This window comes from Salmo salar, unplaced genomic scaffold (genome assembly GCF_965601325.2).
Source record: "Salmo salar unplaced genomic scaffold, fSalSal1 ptg000360l, whole genome shotgun sequence".
Lineage (NCBI taxonomy): Eukaryota > Metazoa > Chordata > Actinopteri > Salmoniformes > Salmonidae > Salmo > Salmo salar.
This window is the reverse complement of record NW_027675360.1, coordinates 507,501-530,812: the sequence shown is the minus strand read 5'-3', so window position 1 is coordinate 530,812 and position 23,312 is coordinate 507,501. Positions and strand designations below refer to the sequence as shown.

At 42.9% G+C, this 23,312-nt stretch overlaps 1 protein-coding gene and 1 long non-coding RNA gene across 2 annotated transcripts in view; both read left to right on the top strand.

The window, feature by feature from the left end:
* The window catches only part of LOC145875823 (uncharacterized), a 369,621-nt gene that overhangs the window by 22,841 nt on the left and 323,468 nt on the right, over nucleotides 1-23,312 (top strand). The window lies entirely within an intron of this gene.
* Nucleotides 11,881-14,349, top strand: LOC123735861 (uncharacterized). The gene is made up of 2 exons (XR_014391348.1): nucleotides 11,881-12,269; nucleotides 13,761-14,349. It is a non-coding gene; the product is annotated as an uncharacterized LOC123735861 (long non-coding RNA).

The window sequence follows — 23,312 nt, the reverse complement described above, 5'->3', positions numbered from 1 at the left end:
AAACACACACACACACACACTGGACAAACACACACACACACTGGACAAACACACACACACACTGGACTCACACACACACACTGGACACACACACACACTGGACACACACACACACACACTGGACACACACACACACACACTGGACACACACACACACACTGGACACACACACACACACTGGACACACACACACACACACACACACACACACACACACTGGACACACACACACACACACACACTGGACAAACACACACACACACACACACTGGACAAACACACACACACACACACACACTGGACAAACACACACACACACACACTGGACAAACAGTAACATTCTCAGAACATACTGCACTTGTTTTATCCTGTTTTAGATGTATCCTCTGTTTAAACATTTAAACTCTTACAATAACACTGTTAAAATACCAATGTGATCATTTCTTGTCTTTTATGTTGGAAAAACAAATTGTACAATTATATGTGGACATACGCTCCATAGTTGTACAAGTATATATGATTATATTGTACTTATCATAATAAAACATACTTGAAACAAGAAAAAGCATGTTAATAGTGGAAACAGTTTTGTTATTGATTTTTACATTGCTTCTCCCTGTCTCATGTTGACGTTTGTCATGAATCTTGACCTGGAGGCAGAACTGTGCGATTTCCTCTAGATATGTCAGCTGCAAAGTCAGAATTGGCTGTGGAAAATGTTGTTTTATGGTCTTAATTTAAGGGAAGGATTAGCAGTGTGGTTGAGGTTAGGATTAAAATCGGATTATATTACTTTGTGCCTGTGCAAGCTAGTGAATATTTTGCTGAACTGCCTCCAGGGCAAGATTCATGACAATAAATGCCAACCTGCCTCCAGAACAAGATTCATGACAATAAATGCCAACCTGCCTCCAGGACAAGATTCATGACAATAAATGCCAACCTGCCTCCAGAACAAGATTCATGACAATAAATGCCAACCTGCCTCCAGGGCAAGATTCATGACAATAAATGCCAACCTGCCTCCAGGGCAAGATTCATGACAATAAATGCCAACCTGCCTCCAGGACAAGATTCATGACAATAAATGCCAACCTGCCTCCAGAACAAGATTCATGACAATAAATGCCAACCTGCCTCCAGGGCAAGATTCATGACAATAAATGCCAACCTGCCTCCCAGTCGTCCCCTCCTTATCTTTACAAGGCTGCAGAACATGCAAGCTAGTGATGTGGGGGTTCTCTCATAACCCTCAGTCCCCAGGTGGGTAGATGGCAGGTTGAATAAAGAGAAGCTAGTGATGTGGGGGTTCTCTCATAACCCTCAGTCCCCAGGTGGGTAGATGGCAGGTTGAATAAAGAGAAGCTAGTGATGTGGGGGTTCTCTCATAACCCTCAGTCCCCAGGTGGGTAGATGGCAGGTTGAATAAAGAGAAGCTAGTGATGTGGGGGTTCTCTCATAACCCTCAGTCCCCAGGTGGGTAGATGGCAGGTTGAATAAAGAGAAGCTAGTGATGTGGGGGTTCTCTCATAACCCTCAGTCCCCAGGTGGGTAGATGGCAGGTTGAATAAATAGAAGCTTGTAATGTGGGGGTTCTCTCATAACCCTCAATCCCCAGGTGGGTAGATGGCAGGTTGAATAAATAGAAAACAATAGGCTACATAAAACAATCCATAAATGTATAATTATTATGTAATTTACACAAAACATTAAGGACACCTTTCTTTCCATGACAAACTGACCAGGCGTAACTCAATATTAGGAAGGTATCCTTAATATTTTGTCCAATCAGTGGCTCTGACCCTTTACGTAACAGTCAATCCTCTTTTCCAGGAAACCTTCTTTAAATTTCCCCAAATGCTTCAACACTGCTGCTCTCTCACAGCTGCTCCAGGGCCTCTTGGGTTGAGGAGTCATTCTCTTCTAACCTGATCACAGCTGCTCCAGGGCCTCTTGGGTTGAGGAGTCATTATCTTCTAACCTAATCACAGCTGCTCCAGGGCCTCTTGGGTTGAGGAGTCATTCTCTTCTAACCTGATCACAGCTGCTCCAGGGCCTCTTGGGTTGAGGAGTCATTATCTTCTAACCTAATCACAGCTGCTCCAGGGCCTCTTGGGTTGAGGAGTCATTCTCTTCTAACCTGATCACAGCTGCTCCAGGGCCTCTTGGGTTGAGGAGTCATTCTCTTCTAACCTGATCACAGCTGCTCCAGGGCCTCTTGGGTTGAGGAGTCATTCTCTTCTAACCTGATCACAGCTGCTCCAGGGCCTCTTGGGTTGAGGAGTCATTCTCTTCTAACCTGATCACAGCTGCTCCAGGGCCTCTTGGGTTGAGGAGTCATTATCTTCTAACCTAATCACAGCTGCTCCAGGGCCTCTTGGGTTGAGGAGTCATTCTCTTCTAACCTGATCACAGCTGCTCCAGGGCCTCTTGGGTTGAGGAGTCATTCTCTTCTAACCTGATAACAGCTGCTCCAGGGCCTCTTGGGTTGAGGAGTCATTCTCTTCTAACCTGATCACAGCTGCTCCAGGGCCTCTTGGGTTGAGGAGTCATTCTCTTCTAACCTGATCACAGCTGCTCCAGGGCCTCTTGGGTTGAGGAGTCATTCTCTTCTAACATGATCACAGCTGCTCCAGGGCCTCTTGGGTTGAGGAGTCATTCTCTTCTAACCTGATCACAGCTGCTCCAGGGCCTCTTGGGTTGAGGAGTCATTCTCTTCTAACCTGATCACAGCTGCTCCAGGGCCTCTTGGGTTGGAGGGGGTATAGGGAAGGTAGGGGAGAGGAGGGGGTATAGGGAAGGTAGGGGAGAGGAGGGGGTATAGGGAAGGTAGGGGAGAGGAGGGGGGTATAGGGAAGGTAGGGGAGAGGAGGGGGGTATAGGGAAGGTAGGGGAGAGGAGGGGGGTATAGGGAAGGTAGGGGAGAGGAGGGGGTATAGGGAAGGTAGGGCAGAGGAAGGGGGGTATAGGGAAGGTAGGGGAGAGGAGGGGGTATAGGGAAGGTAGGGGAGAGGAGGGGGTATAGGGAAGGTAGGGGAGAGGAGGGGGTATAGGGAAGGTAGGGGAGAGGAGGGGGTATAGGGAAGGTAGGGGAGAGGAGGGGGGTATAGGGAAGGTAGGGGAGAGGAGGGGGGTATAGGGAAGGTAGGGGAGAGGAGGGGCTATAGGGAAGGTAGGGGAGAGGAGGGGGGTATAGGGAAGGTAGGGGAGAGGAGGGGGTATAGGGAAGGTAGGGGAGAGGAGGGGGTATAGGGAAGTTAGGGGAGAGGAGGGGGGACTTCCTCCATGTCAGGTAAGCAGCCTCCAAGTCTACCCTCACCAACTGACCAGACTGAGTGAGTTCTGAACATCCCTCTCTGTCCTCTGATGCTGCGTCCAAGTCTTCTTGGGTCTTTCTGGTGTCTCTGTCTTGATTTTTTCAGTTCTTTCCCAGGCTGCCTGAAAAACACATAAAGATGGAACATTCATAAGAGTTATAAACTATCAAAATAAAGAGAATCCCACACTCCATATATAAACTCCCAGTCATTTATTGGGTATTTACCATTGTTTCAGCATCACTGTGCCTTCTACAGGGTGATGTCATCAATACTTGAACCAGGTTATGTAGACGAACAGTGCAATTAGTGCAACCAATGACAATAGAGAGGGGTGTGTCATAATGATTAAGTTAATTACAATGAATTAATGAAACTGTTAACCTCTATGTGCTAGGTGGGACGCTTGCGTCCCACCTACGTAACAGCCACTGCCAGCCTGTGGCGCGATTTTCAAAACCTTAAAAATCCTATTACTTCAATTTCTCAAACATATGACTATTTTACAGCCATTTAAAGACACGACTCTCGTTAATCTAACCACACTGTCCGATTTCAAAAAGGCTTTACAACGAAAGCAAAACATTAGATTATGTCAGCAGAGTACCAAGCCAGAAATAATCAGACACCCATTTTTCAAGCCAGCATATAATGTCACCAAAACCCAGAAGACAGCTAAATGCAGCACTCACCTTTGATGATCTTCATCAGATGACAACCCTAGGACATTATGTTATACAATACATGCATGTTTTGTTCAATCAAGTTCATATTTATATCAAAAAACAGCTTTTTACATTAGCATGTGACGTTCAGAAAAAGCATACCCCCCGCAAACTTCCGGGGAAATTACTAACAGTTTGCTAAATTACTCACGATAAACGTTCACAAAAAGCATAACAATTATTTTAAGAATTATAGATACATTACTCCTCTATGCACTCGATATGTCCGATTTTAAAATAGCTTTTCGGATGAAGCACATTTTGCAATATTCTAAGTACATAGCCCAGCCATCACGGCTAGCTATTTAGACACCCGGCAAGATTAGCCTTCACCATAATAACATTTCCTATAAGAAAAATGTTCTTACCTTTCCTGTTCTTCGTCAGAATGCACTCCCAGGACTTCTACTTCAATAACAAATATAGGTTTGGTCCCAAATAATCCATAGTTATATCCAAATAGCGTCGTTTTGTTCGTGCGTTCTAGACACTGTACGAATGGTAATCCACGGTGGTGCGCATGCCGCATGGCGTGACAAAAAATGTCTAAATATTCCATTACCGTACTTCGAAGCATGTCAACCGCTGTTTAACCTCTCTGGGCTAGGCGGGACGAATTCGTCCCACCTACGTAACAGCCACTGGCAGCCTGTGGCGCGATTTTCAAAACCTTAAAAATCCTATTACTTCAATTTCTCAAACATATGACTATTTTACAGCTATTTAAAGACAAGACTCTCGTTAATCTAACCACACTGTCCGATTTCAAAAAGGCTTTACAACGAAAGCAAAACATTAGATTATGTCAGCAGAGTACCAAGCCAGAAATAATCAGACACCCATTTTTCAAGCCAGCATATAATGTCACCAAAACCCAGAAGACAGCTAAATGCAGCACTCACCTTTGATGATCTTCATCAGATGACAACCCTAGGACATTATGTTATACAATACATGCATGTTTTGTTCAATCAAGTTCATATTTATATCAAAAAACAGCTTTTTACATTAGCATGTGACGTTCAGAACTAGCATACCCCCCTAAACTTCCGGGGAATTCGCTAACATTTTACTAAATTACTCACGATAAACGTTCACAAAAAGCATAACAATTATTTTAAGAATTATAGATACAGACCTCCTCTATGCACTCGATATGTCCGATTTTAAAATAGCTTTTTGGTGAAAGCACATTTTGCAATATTCTAAGTACATAGCCCAGGCATCACGGGCTCGCTATTTAGACACCCGGCAAGTTCAGCACTCACCATAATCATATTTACTATTATAAAAGTTTGATTACCTTTTGTTGTCTTCGTCAGAATGCACTCCCAGGACTGCTACTTCAATAACAAATGTTGGTTTGGTCCAAAATAATCCATCTTTATATCCGAATAGCGGCGTTTTGTTCGTGCGTTCCAGACACTATCCGAAATGGTAAAGAAGGGTCGCGCGCATGGCGCAATCCGTGACAAAAAAATTCTAAATATTCCATTACCGTACTTTGAAGCATGTCAACCGCTGTTTAAAATCAATTTTTACGCCATTTTTCTCGTAGAAAAGCGATAATATTCCGACAGGGAATCTCCTTTTCGGCAAACAGAGGAAAAAATCCCAAAGGCGGGGGCGGTCGGGGTCACGTGCATAAGCCCAGTGTCCCTTGATCGGCCACTTGAGAAAGGCGATAATGTGTTTCAGCCTGGGGCTGGGATGACGACATTCTGTTTTTTCCCGGGCTCTGAGCGCCTATGGACGACGTAGGAAGTGTCACATTAGAGCAGAGATCCTTAGTAAAAGATAGAGATGGAAAAGAAGTTCAAGAAATGGTCAGACAGGCCACTTCCTGTAAAGGAATCTCTCAGGGTTTTGCCTGCCAAATGAGTTCTGTTATACTCACAGACACCATTCAAACAGTTTTAGAAAATTTAGGGTGTTTTCTATCCATATGTAATAAGTATATGCATATTCTAGTGACTGGGTAGGAGTGGTAACCAGATTAAATCGGGTATGTTTTTTATCCAGCCGTGTCAATACTGCCCCCTAGCCCTAACAGGTTAAGGATGAAACAAAGGTTGGGATGTGTCTATCATCCGCAATCACAAGGTTTAGTTGAGAGAGCTAACGGAACTCTGAAAAATAAGATAATAAAGATTTGTTTAACCACAGGGCTTAATTGGGTGGATGCTTTGCCGCTCGCACTAATGAGTTGCCGCATGGAAACTAACAGAAACACGCATTTATCACCGCATGAAATGCTTACGGGTCGACCCATGCCTGTACCAAAGTTAGGAGGACTATACAAAGGTCCCTCCTTAGATATATTGCAAAAATAATTAAAAACATATGTACAGCATCTAACTGAGATACATGAAGCTATATATTCACAGGAGAAAAAGAAGGTACCTGAGCCAGGACCAGAGAGACCACTCCCAGTGATACCAGGGGATCTGGTCTACATTCGGGTGTTCCGGAGGAAGTGGAACCAGCCAAGGAGAGAAGGACCCTACGAGGTGGCCAACGCGACACCGACGGCCGTCCAGGTGAAAGGAAGTCAGACGTGGTACCATCTAAACCACTGCACCAGGGTCCCATCGGAGAGGAGGAGACAACCGCATAGAGATGAGGACACAGAGGATGCTGATTCACCAGGCGGGAGCCCGGAAGGAGCAGGAGCAGCGGAAGAGATCGAGGCGCCGGGGAGGAGTCAAGAAGTCAGCAGACCAAGTGAAAACCAAGATACGACTGATGCACCGCCGAATGCACCCAGACGAGGACGAAAGAAAGACAATGCTGGAGAAAAAACCTGCAACCAAACGATATTCACTCCTGTGGGGCCAGAGAGTCCAGGGTTGGGGGGGAGTGACATGCCTGCTACTCCTAATGACATACCTATTGTGGCAGACCTCCTTGACGGAAGCCCTTTACAGTGGGACCCCGAAGTACCACCTACAGAATGGGAGAGACTCTTTCCTGAAATCAATGCCTTTCCAGATGGAAGCCCAATCGGGTCAGAGGAGGGAGCCCCACAAGAAGGAGGAGAAGGAGGACCCCCACAAGAAGGAGGAGAAGGAGGACCCCCACAAGAAGGAGGAGAAGGAGGACCCCCACAAGAAGGAGGAGAAGGAGGACCCCCACAAGACGGAGGAGAAGGAGAAACCCCACAAGAAGGAGGAGAAGGAGGACCCCCACAAGAAGGAGGAGAAGGAGGCGTACCACAGACTGAAGAAGAAGGGGATTTCCCCACAATTGATTTTTCAGCTCTTGAATGGTCCCCTTAACAGACAATTGAAGTTAGAAAGACAAGAGAACAGTGACAATGGCATGACAACCACATCAGTAGACGTTGGTGAAGAAACAACAGACTCAAGCACAATCAATCAGTATGGTGGAAGCAGGAAGAAACGAGGGGAACCCGCTGAACAATCGGAAAAAACTGACAATAGGATTAGCATCCCCATTCCACCCCAGATAATGACTCAAGAAGAAGTTCAGAGATCCCTCTCAATCCGGAGGATCAGACCTCCACCAGAAATAGCACTCTGTGGATGGACCTCTCATCTGACATTAGGAGAAGCCATCTGGGACTCGAAAGAATGCAACTTGACGATAACTAGAGGAGAGGACACTTGGCTGATCACCATGAAGAAGCGTGATCAAGAGGAAGGTGGAGAATATATAGTAGAAATAGTGAGTACTAAATTGACTGAAGGGAATAGTGTATCCATCATCCGATTTGGTTCCACGCAGGTACCAGACCAGGACCAAACTGTGACAACAGAACAAACAGTAACAGTAACAGATGCTTTGAACACCACAGCTGTTACCACTAGATTGCCACCTACTGCCCTTACCAAGCAGTCCACTACAAGTACAAAGAGATCTGAAGTATCAGAGTCAAGGGGGTTCTTTACTGACATTTGGAACTTTCTGACAAACTCTAACAATCCATCTCGAAGAAAGGACATTGTGACTCCAACACAAGAACTGCACGAGGGTAAATCAGTGGAGAAATTAGTGAGAAATGAATGGTATGAATGGGCTCAATATACAGCATCAAAATTAAAACTGACAAATTGCTTATTACGCTCACCCTCTCTGCTGACAGAATTAGTCGTGGTACCTAATCCTTATGATTATAGGGACTGTGCTGATTTTAATAAGAATTTTTGTCATTTGAATAGATCAGAAAGGCCCTATTGTCCAGCGGAATGTTTGTCATATTTGGGTAATTCATATTATCAAAGACATTACAAGCAAACTGGCTGGGGAAAATGGTGTCAAGAATTGGATATACGGGTGGAAGCACAAAAACTAGAGACCCCATATAGATATTGAATAGATTATCAGAAACCATATGAATGTTTTAACAGCACAGAAGGACAGAATGAGATGGGGAAGTTCAAAGGCAAATGTGACATCACATGGCACCTAAATAAGGAAACCGTGTGGAATGCAGACACTCCGGGAAGGGCTACTTATCAAGCAGCCGGCAGTTGGATGGGAAAACGAGTCATTCATGATAATTGTCAAAATCAAACTTTAGCACTGCCATTAACTCTTAACTGTATTGTTGGTTTAAGAGCTTGTATTCAGCATTTGACAGTAAGGTCACCTGGCCACAAATTTAAATTTGATTTGTTTGGTAATAATGTTTTGTGTGTGTTTTTCCAGGACGGTCTCAATGAAGTGTGGCAACCCAGAAGGAGGGGCTAAGACCCATGTAGACAAACTAACGGACCGATTGGTCCTGTTCTCCGCTAACTCCTCCCGCTCTTGTATGGAGCTGGCCAATAGGATCGCAGGGTGAAGTCGATAGGCCGTTCCAGGTTACAGCCAGGGCTGTTGCCCTGATAGAAACACACGATTCCCCTCTCAGATAGACATGTTTGTTCTACGTTCCATATTTTTATCTGAACGTTTTCTAAAACGTTTGTCCTGCTGAACGCATCCCCCTCCCAGGGTTCTCTGAACTACCCGCTGGGAAGGCTTCTCCTCCAGCCCTGCTTTAACACGCCTGGTTCAGATACTCTTCACCGGGACCGTGGTTGAGTTAGAGCAGGGACGGAGCTAAACCCTGCAGTTGAATTAGGATGTTACGTCTGTCTGTCTGTCTCTCTGTCTGTCTGCCTGTCTGTCTGTCTGTCTGTCTGTCTGTCTGTCTGTCTGTCTGTCTGTCTGTCTGTCTGTCTGTCTGTCTGTCTGTCTGTCTGTATAGTAACACCTCCTAACCTGTCTGTCTGTCTGTCTGTCTGTCTGTCTGTCTGTATAGTAACACCTCCTAACCCTAACCTGTCTGTCTGTCTGTCTGTCTGTATAGTAACACGTCCTAACCTACCTGTCTGTCTGTCTGTCTGTCTGTCTGTCTGTCTGTCTGTCTGTCTGTCTGTCTGTATAGTAACACCTCCTAACTCTAACCTGTCTGTCTGTCTGTCTGTCTGTCTGTCTGTCTGTCTGTCTGTCTGTCTGTCTGTCTGTCTGTCTGTCTGTCTGTCTGTCTGTCTGTCTGTCTGTCTGTCTGTCTGTCTGTCTGTCTGTCTGTCTGTCTGTCTGTCTGTCTGTTCAGTAACACCTAACCCTAACCTGTCTGTCTGTAGGAGACTGATGTCTAACAGGATTCTAATGGAGGTGAGGAAGAGGAGGAGGATGATGATGGTGGTAGTGATGGTTCTGTGTGACCCCTGACCTGACCTCTTGTCTCCATAGAAACGCGTATCCAGATCCAGGAGTCGGTCAGAGGGAGAGACGATTATACTGGGTACACCGGGTGTACACCGTTTAGTTTATACTGGATACACCGGGTGTACACCGTTTAGTTTATACTGGATACACCGGGTGTACACCGTTTAGTTTATTCTGGATACACCGGGTGTACACCGTTTAGTTTATACTGGAAACACCGGGTGTACACCGTTTAGTTTATCCTGGATACACCTGGTGTACACCGTTTAGTTCATACTGGATACACCGGGTGTACACCGTTAGTTTATACTGGGTACACTTTTGAACTCTATCAGCATGACAGAGTGATCTCCAGCCCAGTTTCCTCGTCAACGCTCACACCTGTGTCATCGAGAGAATCACTGACATGATGTCAGCTGGTCCTTTTGTGGCAGGGCTGAAATGCAGTGGAAATGTTTTGGGGGGATTCAGTTCATTTGCATGGCAAAAAGGAACTTTGCAATTAATTATTCATCTGATCACTTAACATTAGGGAGTTTATGCAAATTGGTGTCATACAAACTAAGGCAGCAGACTTTGTGAAAATTAATATTTGTGTCATTCTCAAAACTTTTGTCTTACTCTCCGTCATGCAGAGATGGTTCTCCTGTCTTACTCTCCGTCATGTTGAGATGGGTTCCCCTGTCTTACTGTCACGTCCTGAACAATATAAGTTCTTATTTTCTATGGTAGAGTGGTCAGGGCGTGACTTTTGTGTTTGTTCTATGTTCTCTATTTCTAAGCTTGAGTTCTAGTTATCTATTTCTATGTTGAGGTTTATTGGGTTGACCTTCAATTAGAGGCAGCTGTTCCTCGTGGCCTCTAATTGGAGGTCATATTTAGTAGTGTTGTTTTTTTCCTGTTGTTGGTGGGTAGTTGTTTTCCTGTTTAGTTTATGTTCACCTGATGGAACTGTTGTCGGTCATTTTGTTGTTTTTGTATTAGTGTTTCATTAAAGTAAGTTATGAGCACTTCACACTCCGAGCCTTGGTCCCCTTTGTACGACCCTTTTGTTACGTTACAGCCTTTAAAATATATTAAATACAAAAAAATCCTCAGCAATCTAGACACAATATCCCATACTGACAAATCGAAAACAGGTTTTCAGAAATGTTTGCAAATGTATTAAAACAGGGGTTCCCTGTAGCTCAGTTGGTAGAGCATGGTGTTTGCAATGCCAGGGTTGTGGGTTCGATTCCCAAGGGGGCCAGCACAGAAAAAAAAAATGTATGAAATGTATGTATTCACTACTGGTCTCTACACCACTGTGATCTATATAGTGGTGTTTGCTGGTCTCCACACCACTGTGAACTATATAGTGGTGTTGGCTGGTCTCCACACCACTGTGATCTATATAGTGGTGTTGGCTGGTCTCCACACCACTGTGATCTATATAGTTGTGTTGGCTGGTCTCCACACCACTGTGATCTATATAGTTTATTATCATAGTTTCTCACAGATCCTGGCTTCCACTGTTAGAATGGCTGGGCGAGAGGTGGTCGGCCTCTGGGAGCCTGTCGACTTGTTACATGATTACTGAGTGAAAGAGAGCCTATGAAAGTTTTCATGGAGGGTGGGTGCCCCCTGGTGGCTGAACCTGAGATCAATGAGAGAACTTGTCAGAAAAACGACAGAGTCCCACCTATTTGTCATTGTACAAATTAGAGTGGAAAAAAATGTGTAAAGATGTATACAGAGGCTCTGGAATTTGTCATAAAAATGTTTTAATTAAAAGTTAAAAAGGATTAACCTCTAGGGGCTAGGGGGCAGTATTTTCACGGCCGGATGAAAAACGTACCCAATTTAAACAGGTTACTACTCTGGCCCAGAAAATAGAATATGAATATTATTAATAGATTTGCATAGAAAACACTCTGAAGTTTCTAAAACTGTTTGAATGGTGTCTGTGAGTATAACAGAACTCATATGGCAGGCAAAAAAAACTGAGAAAAAATTGACTCAGGAAGTGGGAGAAATTCGAAATGTAGTTTTTTCTTTTGAATCCCTTGAAAAAACTACAATGACATATTAGGATGCAACGTAAATCCTGACTCTTCCATTGGCTGTCAACAATCTTTAGGAACTGCTTTTCATCCGTCATCTGTAACCGGGCAGAAAATTCTGTCTCATTCAATCCCTGGCCAATCAGAGAACAGGTGTCTTATGACGCGCATCCACGTGACTGAGCTGTTGTTTTTATTTGTTCTTGTATGACTGAATACCTACAGCCCGGTTGTTAAATTATCCCCATTTTACGTTAAAAAATACCCTAAAGGATTGATTCTAAACATCGTTTGACGTGTTTCTACAAACGGTAATGGAACTTTTTGGCCATTTCGTCTACGGATTTGCGTCCACGCCACATTGGCATGGTAACATGTAGTTCTGGACGGGTCAACAAAACGGACGTATTTTCGACATAAATGATGGACTTTTGCAGAACAAATGAAAATTTTTATTGTGGAAGTGGGAGCCCATCCGAGTGCATTCCGCCGAAGATCAGCAAAAGGTCAGTAAATATTTCCAACATATTGTTAGAGATTTGTCGACGCCGTGGTTGAAGGCTAACTGTATAGCTTAGCATTGAAGGCTAACTGTATAGCTTAGCATTGAAGGCTAACTGTATAGCTTAGCATTGAAGGCTAAATTCTGTACTCAGAATATTGAACAATGTTGCTTTTCCCGTAACGTTATTTTTGAAATCTGACAAAGTGGTTGCATAAAGGAGTAGATTATCTCTAATTCTTTAAATAATTGTTATATATTTTTTTTCAACGTTTTATGAGTTCTTCCGTAAATTAAATGTGTCTTTTCACCGGATGTTATGGGGAGAAAACATTTTCTGAACGTCACGCACCAATGTAAAAATTGTTTTTTTTGGATGTAAATATAAACTTGATCGAACTAAAAATGCATGTATTGTCTAACATGATGTCCTAGGAGTGTCATCTGATTCAGATTGTCAAAGGTTTGTGCTTAATTTTAGCTGTATATCTGGTTTTGTGATGCATCGTGCTTGGAAAATGGCTTTTTAATTTTTTGTTGTTGCTGAGATGCTAAAATAATCTGTTTTTCTTTCACCGTAAAGCCTTTTTGAAATAAGACAATGTGATTGGATTAACGAGTAGAGTATCTTTAAAATGACATATAATACTTGAATTTTAATTTTGAGATTATTTGTATATGATACTTTATCAGTGTTTACAGTCATACCAACATGATGTATATGATACTTTATCAGTGTTTACAGTCATACCATGAAATGATGTATATGATACTTTATCAGTGTTTACAGTCATACCAACATGATGTATATGATACTTTATCAGTGTTTACAGTCATACCAACATGATGTATATGATACTTTATCAGTGTTTACAGTCATACCAACATGTTTATGATACTTTATCAGTGTTTACAGTCATACCAACATGATGTATATGATACTTTATCAGTGTTTACAGTCACACCAACATGATGTATATGATACTTTATCAGTGTTTACAGTCACACCAACATGATGTATATGATACTTTATCAGTGTTTACAGTCACACCAACATGATGTTTATGATACTTTATCAGTGTTTACAGTCACACCAACATGATGTATATGATACTTTATCAGTGTTTACAGTCACACCAACATGATGTATATGATACTTTATCAGTGTTTACAGTCACACCAACATGATGTATATGATACTTTATCAGTGTTTACAGTCATACCATGAAATGATGTATATGATACTTTATCAGTGTTTACAGTCATACCAACATGATGTATATGATACTTTATCAGTGTTTACAGTCACACCATGAAATGATCAGTTAACCTCTAGACTAGAAACACAGACAAATCACTTCAGGATGAAGTCCAATAGATGTCGCTGTTGCACTGTAGTAGTGGGGGGGAACAGGAAGTTCCGGTAGGCGCACACCATTCTTTAGAATAAGGAAAACGCAAGAACTGTGCTGTCCTTTTCTCTTTATTACTACAGTCTGAGGTCGGTAACGTCAACAGTGAGGACAATCCCAGCCTGCCTCTCTCCTTCCACACTGAGTCCAAACCTACAGTCACTGGGTCCTGATTGTGACAGTGGAGCCCAGTTTGCACTGCAGGATGCAGAGATGGCATCAGTGAAGCTGGAAGACTGCAGTCAAACACTGGAGCTGAATGTCAACATTAAAGAAGAAGAGGAGGAGGAGATTGTCTCAACATGGTCTCCATTCTCTACATCCAGAGAGCAACAGCAGGAAGATCACAGAGCTAAGAGGTCTCACCACTGCCCACATTGTGAGGAGATTTTCCCAATTCTATCAAAGCTAAAAATACACCTTAAAACACACACTGGAGAGAATCTGTATCCCTGTAATGACTGTGGAAAGAGATTCACAACATCAAGGTCTCTGACAGTTCATCAGAGAATACACACAGGAGAGACGCCTTACTCCTGCTCTGACTGTTGGAAGAGTTTCTCTCGACAGGGAAACTTAAAAAGACATGAACGTATACACACAGGAGAGAAGCCTTACTCCTGCTCTGATTGTGTAAAATGCTTCACAACATCAACTGACCTAAAAGTTCACCAGAGAACACACACGGGAGAGAAGCCTTACTCCTGCTCTGACTGTGGAAAGAGTTTCTCTCGACTGGCCCAGTTAAAAAGACACCAAGGTAATCAGAAAGGAGAGAAGCATTATCACAGATCTGACTGTAGATTTAGTTTTTTATCAACAGCTGAGCTAAAAGGGTCGTCAGAGAACACACAGAGGAGAGAAGCCTTACTTCTTCTCTAAATGTGGCAAGAGTTTCTCCCGATTGGGAAATGTAAAAACACACCAACGGATACACACTTGAGAGAAGCCTTACAGATTGGTGTCTTTTTTAAATGGCCCAATGTATACATAAAGGAGAGAAGTCTCATCAGTTTTCTCAGACCAGCTAAGATTAGTCACTCCACTTAATTCTCATCCCATAAAATAATTGTCATCTTTGAATTGGATCAGATGAAGACAGCGTAGAACACTCTATTGTAATCCTGTTGGTTCTCACTGTGAGAACCCTGCAGAAAAAAGGGAGCATTCTAGAATGTTAGTCTCTCTTCTCTTTACTGATCAGCACCTTGTTGATATTGACATCTTGGATTTGCAATGATGGTTGAATATCCTCTGTGAGGCGTCTCACAATGGAGTCTGATGGTTGACTGGGTGGTACTGCTTCCCTCTGCAGTTTTCTGTGGGAATGAGCTTGTATACACAACATATACTGAGTGTACAAAACATTAAGGACACCTGCTCTTTCCATAACATAGACTGTTTCTGTACAGCACTTGGTGACATCGGCTGATGTAAAAAGGGCTTTAGAAATACATTTGATGATTTGATTGGTCTCCTGTACTATGTTTCCCACCAGAATCTGATTCCTGACTTTCATACTCAGACTCATTGTCAGAATTGTAATAAAATTTCCAGAATTTCCACATTTGTGAGTTGTCTCCTTTTGAAAGACATTGCTAATGCTACAGCTTAGCTCACTAGCTACATACATAAACAACAACACTGAATGGCTCAGAGTGAGAGGGGACGTGATTGACTGCCGGCATGCGTCACTTGTATCAATAAATCACCATCAGAAAATGTTTTGTGAGGTAATTATTTGTGTATTTACTGTTTTATTCACATGTTTTCAATTCTGGGTGACAAATCATGCATTCCGATTCTTGCATAGATTGTAATGGGCACATATTATGTGTGTAAAATACTTATTTGAAGGTTATACTGATTATGATGAGCTATGTGTATGGAGCCATGTTTGTTGACATACAATGCATTCTGGGTTTCACGTAATCATCCGTTTGACCAAAGATGTTATAACAAAATGAGGTGAGTAAGAGTTCACTCATTTTTTGAGGACTTCCGGAAATGAATGGTGGGATGTGAACGACGGTAGATGACACACCCCTTCAACACTATAAACAGACCAAACTCATCTTGTCTTTTATTATCTTCGGTTTCTGTGAGGGGGAAAAAATGCATGGCTGCTCGCTGAAACTAATCGTCGGATTACTGTCGATTTCTAGAAAGTGTTTTACCTAATTATTTCGATCAATGGTGAGCTCACCCCGTGATGTGATTAATTATACATAGTAATTGCAATTAGCTAATTCATATTGTAGTTTACATCAGCCGAGAGTTAGAAAATATGACCGATGGTGTTCGGTCAATCTATCCTCAGTTAGCGCTACGACAAATGTAGCCTACATTTTTTCCGGTTAGGATGATTGTGTTGTGCTATATATATATATATATATATATACATACACACTTCTGTGAATATCTGAACCATTTGCATCCAAAAATAAACTGCTCACATTCTGGAGATAAACTTTGTAAGGACTGTGTGTGTGTTTTTATGTGTCCAGCTCAAATGCTGATTGTTGCGTCATTGGAAACTGTCCGTTGTAAATGAGTGTTCTAAATGAGTGTTCTAAAGAGTGTTCTAAACGAGGGTTCTCAATGAGTGTTCTAAATGAGCGTTCTAAATGAGTGTTCTAAAGAGTGTTCTAAACGAGGGTTCTAAACGAGGGTTCTAAACGAGGGTTCTAAACGAGCGTTCTAAATGAGGGTTCTAAAAGAGGGTTCTAAAAGAGGGTTCTAAAAGAGTGTTCTAAAGAAGCGTTCTAAAAGAGCGTTCTAAAAGAGTGTTCTAAAAGAGCGTTCTAAATTAGTGTTCGTAATGAGGGTTCTAACTGTGTGTTCGTAATGAGGGTTCTAACTGTGTGTTCTAAATGAGTGTTGTTAATGAGCGTTCTAAATGAGTGTTCTAAATGAGTGTTGTAAATGAGCGTTGTAAATGAGCGTTGTAAATGAGCGTTCTAAATGAGTGTTCTAAAAGAGTGTTAGGCTATATAGTGCACTGTGTTTGACCAAGGTCCACAGTTAATTGTAGTGCACAATTTAGTGTTCTAATCACACGGCGCTTCAGGGACCACTGTAGAACGATCACACCCCGTGTGACAGGCAGACAGGTTAGGGTTAGGAGGTGTTACTAGACAGACAGACAGACAGGTTAGGGTTAGGAGGTGTTACTGTACAGACAGACAGACAGACAGACAGACAGGTTAGGGTTAGGAGGTGTTACTGTACAGACAGACAGGTTAGGGTTAGGAGGTGTTACTAGACAGACAGACAGACAGACAGGTTAGAGTTAAGAGGTGTTACTGAACAGACAGACAGACAGACAGGTTAGGGTTAGGAGGTGTTACTATACAGACAGACAGACAGGTTAGGGTTAGGAGGTGTTACTAGACAGACAGACAGACAGACAGACAGGTTAGGGTTATGAGGTGTTACTGAAAAGACAGACAGACAGACAGGTTAGGAGGTGTTACTGGACAGACAGACAGACAGACAGACAGGTTAGGAGGTGTTACTATACAGACAGACAGGCAGGCAGACAGACAGGTTAGAGTTAGGAGGTGTTACTGTACAGACAGACAGACAGACAGACAGGTTAGAGTTAGTAGGTGTTACTAGACAGACAGACAGACAGAGACAGACAGACAGGTTAGGGTTAGGAGGTGTTACTATACAGACAGACAGACAGACAGACAGGTTAGGGTTAGGAGGTGTTACTGGACAGACAGACAGACAGACAGGTTAGGGTTAGGAGGTGTTACTAGACAGACAGACAGGTTAGGGTTAGGAGGTGTTACTATACAGACAGACAGACAGGTTAGGGTTAGGAGATGTTACTAGACAGACAGACAGACAGACAGACAGGTTAGAGTTAGGAGGTGTTACTGAACAGACAGACAGGTTAGGGTTAGGAGGTGTTACTATACAGACAGACAGGCAGGCAGACAGACAGGTTAGAGTTAGGAGGTGTTACTATACAGACAGACAGACAGACAGACAGACAGGTTAGAGTTAGTAGGTGTTACTAGACAGACAGACAGACAGTCAGACAGACAGACAGACAGACAGAGACAGACAGACAGGTTAGGGTTAGGAGGTGTTACTATACAGACAGACAGACAGAGACAGACAGACAGGTTAGGGTTAGGAGGTGTTACTATACAGACAGACAGACAGGTTAGGGTTAGGAGGTGTTACTGTACAGACAGACAGACAGACAGACAGACAGGTTAGGGTTAGGAGGTGTTACTAGACAGACACAGACAGACAGACAGGTTAGAGTTAAGAGGTGTTACTGAACAGACAGACAGGTTAGGAGGTGTTACTATACAGACAGACAGACAGGTTAGGGTTAGGAGGTGTTACTAGACAGACAGACAGACAGACAGACAGGTTAGGGTTATGAGGTGTTACTGAAAAGACAGACAGACAGACAGGTTAGGAGGTGTTACTATACAGACAGACAGACAGACAGACAGGTTAGAGTTAGGAGGTGTTACTGAACAGACAGACAGACAGGTTAGGGTTAGGAGGTGTTACTAGACAGACAGGTTAGAGTTAGGAGGTGTTACTGTACAGACAGACAGAGACAGGTTAGAGTTAGTAGGTGTTACTAGACAGACAGACAGACAGGTTAGGGTTAGGAGGTGTTACTATACAGACAGACAGACAGAGACAGACAGGTTAGAGTTAGGAGGTGTTACTGTACAGACAGACAGAGACAGGTTAGAGTTAGTAGGTGTTACTAGACAGACAGACAGACAGGTTAGGGTTAGGAGGTGTTACTATACAGACAGACAGACAGAGACAGACAGACAGGTTAGGGTTAGGAGGTGTTACTATACAGACAGACAGACAGGTTAGGGTTAGGAGGTGTTACTGTACAGACAGACAGACAGGTTAGGGTTATGAGGTGTTACTGTACAGACAGACAGACAGACAGACAGGTTAGGGTTAGGAGGTGTTACTGAAAAGACAGACAGACAGACAGACAGAGAGAGAGACAGACAGAGAGACAGGTTAGAGTTAGGAGGGAAAAAATGCATGGCTGCACGCTGAAACTAATCGTCGGATTACTGTCGATTTCTAGAAAGTGTTTTACCTAATTATTTCGATCAATGGTGAGCTCACCCCGTGATGTGATTAATTATACATAGTAATTGCAATTAGCTAATTCATATTGTAGTTTACGCCAGCCGAGAGTTAGAAAATATGACCGCTTGTGTTGGGTCAATCTATCCTCAGTTAGCGCTACGACAAATGTAGCCTACATTTTTCCGGTTAGGATGATTGTATTGTGCTATATATATATATATATATATATATATATATATATATATATATATATATATATATATATATATATATATATATATATATATACTGCTCAAAAAAATAAAGGGAACACTTAAACAACACATCCTAGATCTGAATGAAATAAATAATCTTATTAAATACTTTTTTCTTTACATAGTTGAATGTGCTGACAACAAAATCACACAAAAATAATCAATGGAAATCCAATTTATCAACCCATGGAGGTCTGGATTTGGAGTCACACTCAAAATTAAAGTGGAAAACCACACTACAGGCTGATCCAACTTTGATGTAATGTCCTTAAAACAAGTCAAAATGAGGCTCAGTAGTGTGTGTGGCCTCCACGTGCCTGAATGACCTCCCTACAACGCCTGGGCATGCTCCTTATGAGGTGGCGGATGGTCTCCTGAGGGATCTCCTCCCAGACCTGGACTAAAGCATCCGCCAACTCCTGGACAGTCTGTGGTGCAACGTGGCGTTGGTGGATGGAGCGAGACATGATGTCCCAGAAGGTGCTCAATTGGATTCAGGTCTGGGGAACGGGCGGGCCAGTCCATAGCATCAATGCCTTCCTCTTGCAGGAACTGCTGACACACTCCAGCCACATGAGGTCTAGCATTGTCTTGCATTAGGAGGAACCCAGGGCCAACCGCACCAGCATATGGTCTCACAAGGGGTCTGAGGATCTCATCTCGGTACCTAATGGCAGTCAGGCTACCTCTCAATTTAGAACACACATTTAGAACCCTCGTTTAGAACGCTCATTTAAACGCTCATTTAGAACCCTCGTTTAGAACGCTCATTTAGAACCCTCGTTTAGAACCCTCATTTAGAACGCTCTTTTAGAACGCTCCTTTAGAACCCTCGTTTAGAACCCTCATTTAGAACGCTCGTTTAGAACCCTCGTTTAGAACCCTCATTTAGAACCCTCATTTAGAACCCTCGTTTAGAACCCTCGTTTAGAACCCTCGTTTAGAACCTTCGTTTAGAACCCTCATTTAGAACCCTCATTTAGAACCCTCATTTAGAACGCTCATTTACAACAACAATCAGCGTTTGAGCTGGACACTTTTTTTCAGAAACTATTTACACAAAACACACACAGTCCTTACAAAGTTTATCTCCAGAATGTGAGCAGTTTATTTTTGGATGCAAATGGTTCATATATTCACAGAAGTATATATATTTAATCACTGAACAGTAGCAGACCTAACTTCATCTGTTCCTGACTCTGGATAGTGGATTAAAAAGACCACCTGTTGTTACATCAACACCAGACATCATGATTCATGGAAATGGACATTGTATTTTATCAAATATGAAAACCTTAAATCTCTTCAAATTCAAATCAGTCAGAAAATAAGGATCGTACATAAAACAGAGCAGAATAAATCATCACATCTGGGGACCATCACCACCAGCATGACTAGTATCTATGTGGACCCTACTACAGTTTAACCAGCTCAGCTATAGACTACACCAGCATGACTAGTATCTATGTGGACCCTACTACAGTTTAACCAGCTCAGCTATAGACTACACCAGCATGACTAGTATCTATGTGGACCCTACTACAGTTTAACCAGCTCAGCTATAGACTACACCAGCATGACTAGTATCTATGTGGACCCTACTACAGTTTAACCAGCTCGGCTATAGACTACACCAGCATGACTAGTATCTATGTGGACCCTACTACAGTTTAACCAGCTCAGCTATAGACTACACCAGCATGACTAGTATCTATGTGGACCCTACTACAGTTTAACCAGCTCAGCTATAGACTACACCAGCATGACTAGTATCTATGTGGACCCTACTACAGTTTAACCAGCTCAGCTATAGACTACACCAGCATGACTAGTATCTATGTGGACCCTACTACAGTTTAACCAGCTCAGCTATAGACTACACCAGCATGACTAGTATCTATGTGGACCCTACTACAGTTTAACCAGCTCAGCTATAGACTACACCAGCATGACTAGTATCTATGTGGACCCTACTACAGTTTAACCAGCTCAGCTATAGACTACACCAGCATGACTAGTATCTATGTGGACCCTACTACAGTTTAACAAGCTCAGCTATAGACTACACCAGCATGACTAGTATCTATGTGGACCCCACTACAGTTTAACCAGCTCAGCTATAGACTACACCAGCATGACTAGTATCTATGTGGACCCTACTACAGTTTAACCAGCTCAGCTATAGACTACACCAGCATGACTAGTATCTATGTGGACCCTACTACAGTTTAACCAGCTCAGCTATAGACTACACCAGCATGACTAGTATCTATGTGGACCCTACTACAGTTTAACCAGCTCAGCTATAGACTACACCAGCATGACTAGTATCTATGTGGACCCTACTACAGTTTAACCAGCTCAGCTATAGACTACACCAGCATGACTAGTATCTATGTGGACCCTACTACAGTTTAACCAGCTCAGCTATAGACTACACCAGCATGACTAGTATCTATGTGGACCCTACTACAGTTTAACCAGCTCAGCTATAGACTACACCAGCATGACTAGTATCTATGTGGACCCTACTACAGTTTAACCAGCTCAGCTATAGACTACACCAGCATGACTAGTATCTATGTGGACCCTACTACAGTTTAACCAGCTCAGCTATAGACTACACCAGCATGACTAGTATCTATGTGGACCCTACTACAGTTTAACCAGCTCAGCTATAGACTACACCAGCATGACTAGTATCTATGTGGACCCTACTACAGTTTAACCAGCTCAGCTATAGACTACACCAGCATGACTAGTATCTATGTGGACCCTACTACAGTTTAACCAGCTCAGCTATAGACTACACCAGCATGACTAGTATCTATGTGGACCCTACTACAGTTTAACCAGCTCAGCTATAGACTACACCAGCATGAATAGTATCTATGTGGACCCTACTACAGTTTAACCAGCTCAGCTATAGACTACACCAGCGTGACTAGTATCTATGTGGACCCTACTACAGTTTAACCAGCTCAGCTATAGACTACACCAGCGTGACTAGTATCTATGTGGACCCTACTACAGTTTAACCAGCTCAGGTATAGACTACACCAGCGTGACTAGTATCTATGTGGACCCTACTACAGTTTAACCAGCTCAGCTATAGACTACACCAGCGTGACTAGTATCTATGTGGACCCTACTACAGTTTAACCAGCTCAGCTATAGACTACACCAGCATGACTAGTATCTATGTGGACCCTACTACAGTTTAACCAGCTCAGCTATAGACTACACCAGCATGACTAGTATCTATGTGGACCCTACTACAGTTTAACCAGCTCAGCTATAGACTACACCAGCATGACTAGTATCTATGTGGACCCTACTACAGTTTAACCAGCTCAGCTATAGACTACACCAGCATGACTAGTATCTATGTGGACCCTACTACAGTTTAACCAGCTCAGCTATAGACTACACCAGCATGACTAGTATCTATGTGGACCCTACTACAGTTTAACCAGCTCAGCTATAGACTACACCAGCGTGACTAGTATCTATGTGGACCCTACTACAGTTTAACCAGCTCAGCTATAGACTACACCAGCATGACTAGTATCTATGTGGACCCTACTACAGTTTAACCAGCTCAGCTATAGACTACACCAGCATGACTAGTATCTATGTGGACCCTACTACAGTTTAACCAGCTCAGCTATAGACTACACCAGCATGACTAGTATCTATGTGGACCCTACTACAGTTTAACCAGCTCAGCTATAGACTACACCAGCATGACTAGTATCTATGTGGACCCTACTACAGTTTAACCAGCTCAGCTATAGACTACACCAGCATGACTAGTATCTATGTGGACCCTACTACAGTTTAACCAGCTCAGCTATAGACTACACCAGCATGACTAGTATCTATGTGGACCCTACTACAGTTTAACCAGCTCAGCTATAGACTACACCAGCATGACTAGTATCTATGTGGACCCTACTACAGTTTAACCAGCTCAGCTATAGACTACACCAGCATGACTAGTATCTATGTGGACCCTACTACAGTTTAACCAGCTCAGCTATAGACTACACCAGCGTGACTAGTATCTATGTGGACCCTACTACAGTTTAACCAGCTCAGCTATAGACTACACCAGCATGACTAGTATCTATGTGGACCCTACTACAGTTTAACCAGCTCAGCTATAGACTACACCAGCATGACTAGTATCTATGTGGACCCTACTACAGTTTAACCAGCTCAGCTATAGACTACACCAGCATGACTAGTATCTATGTGGACCCTACTACAGTTTAACCAGCT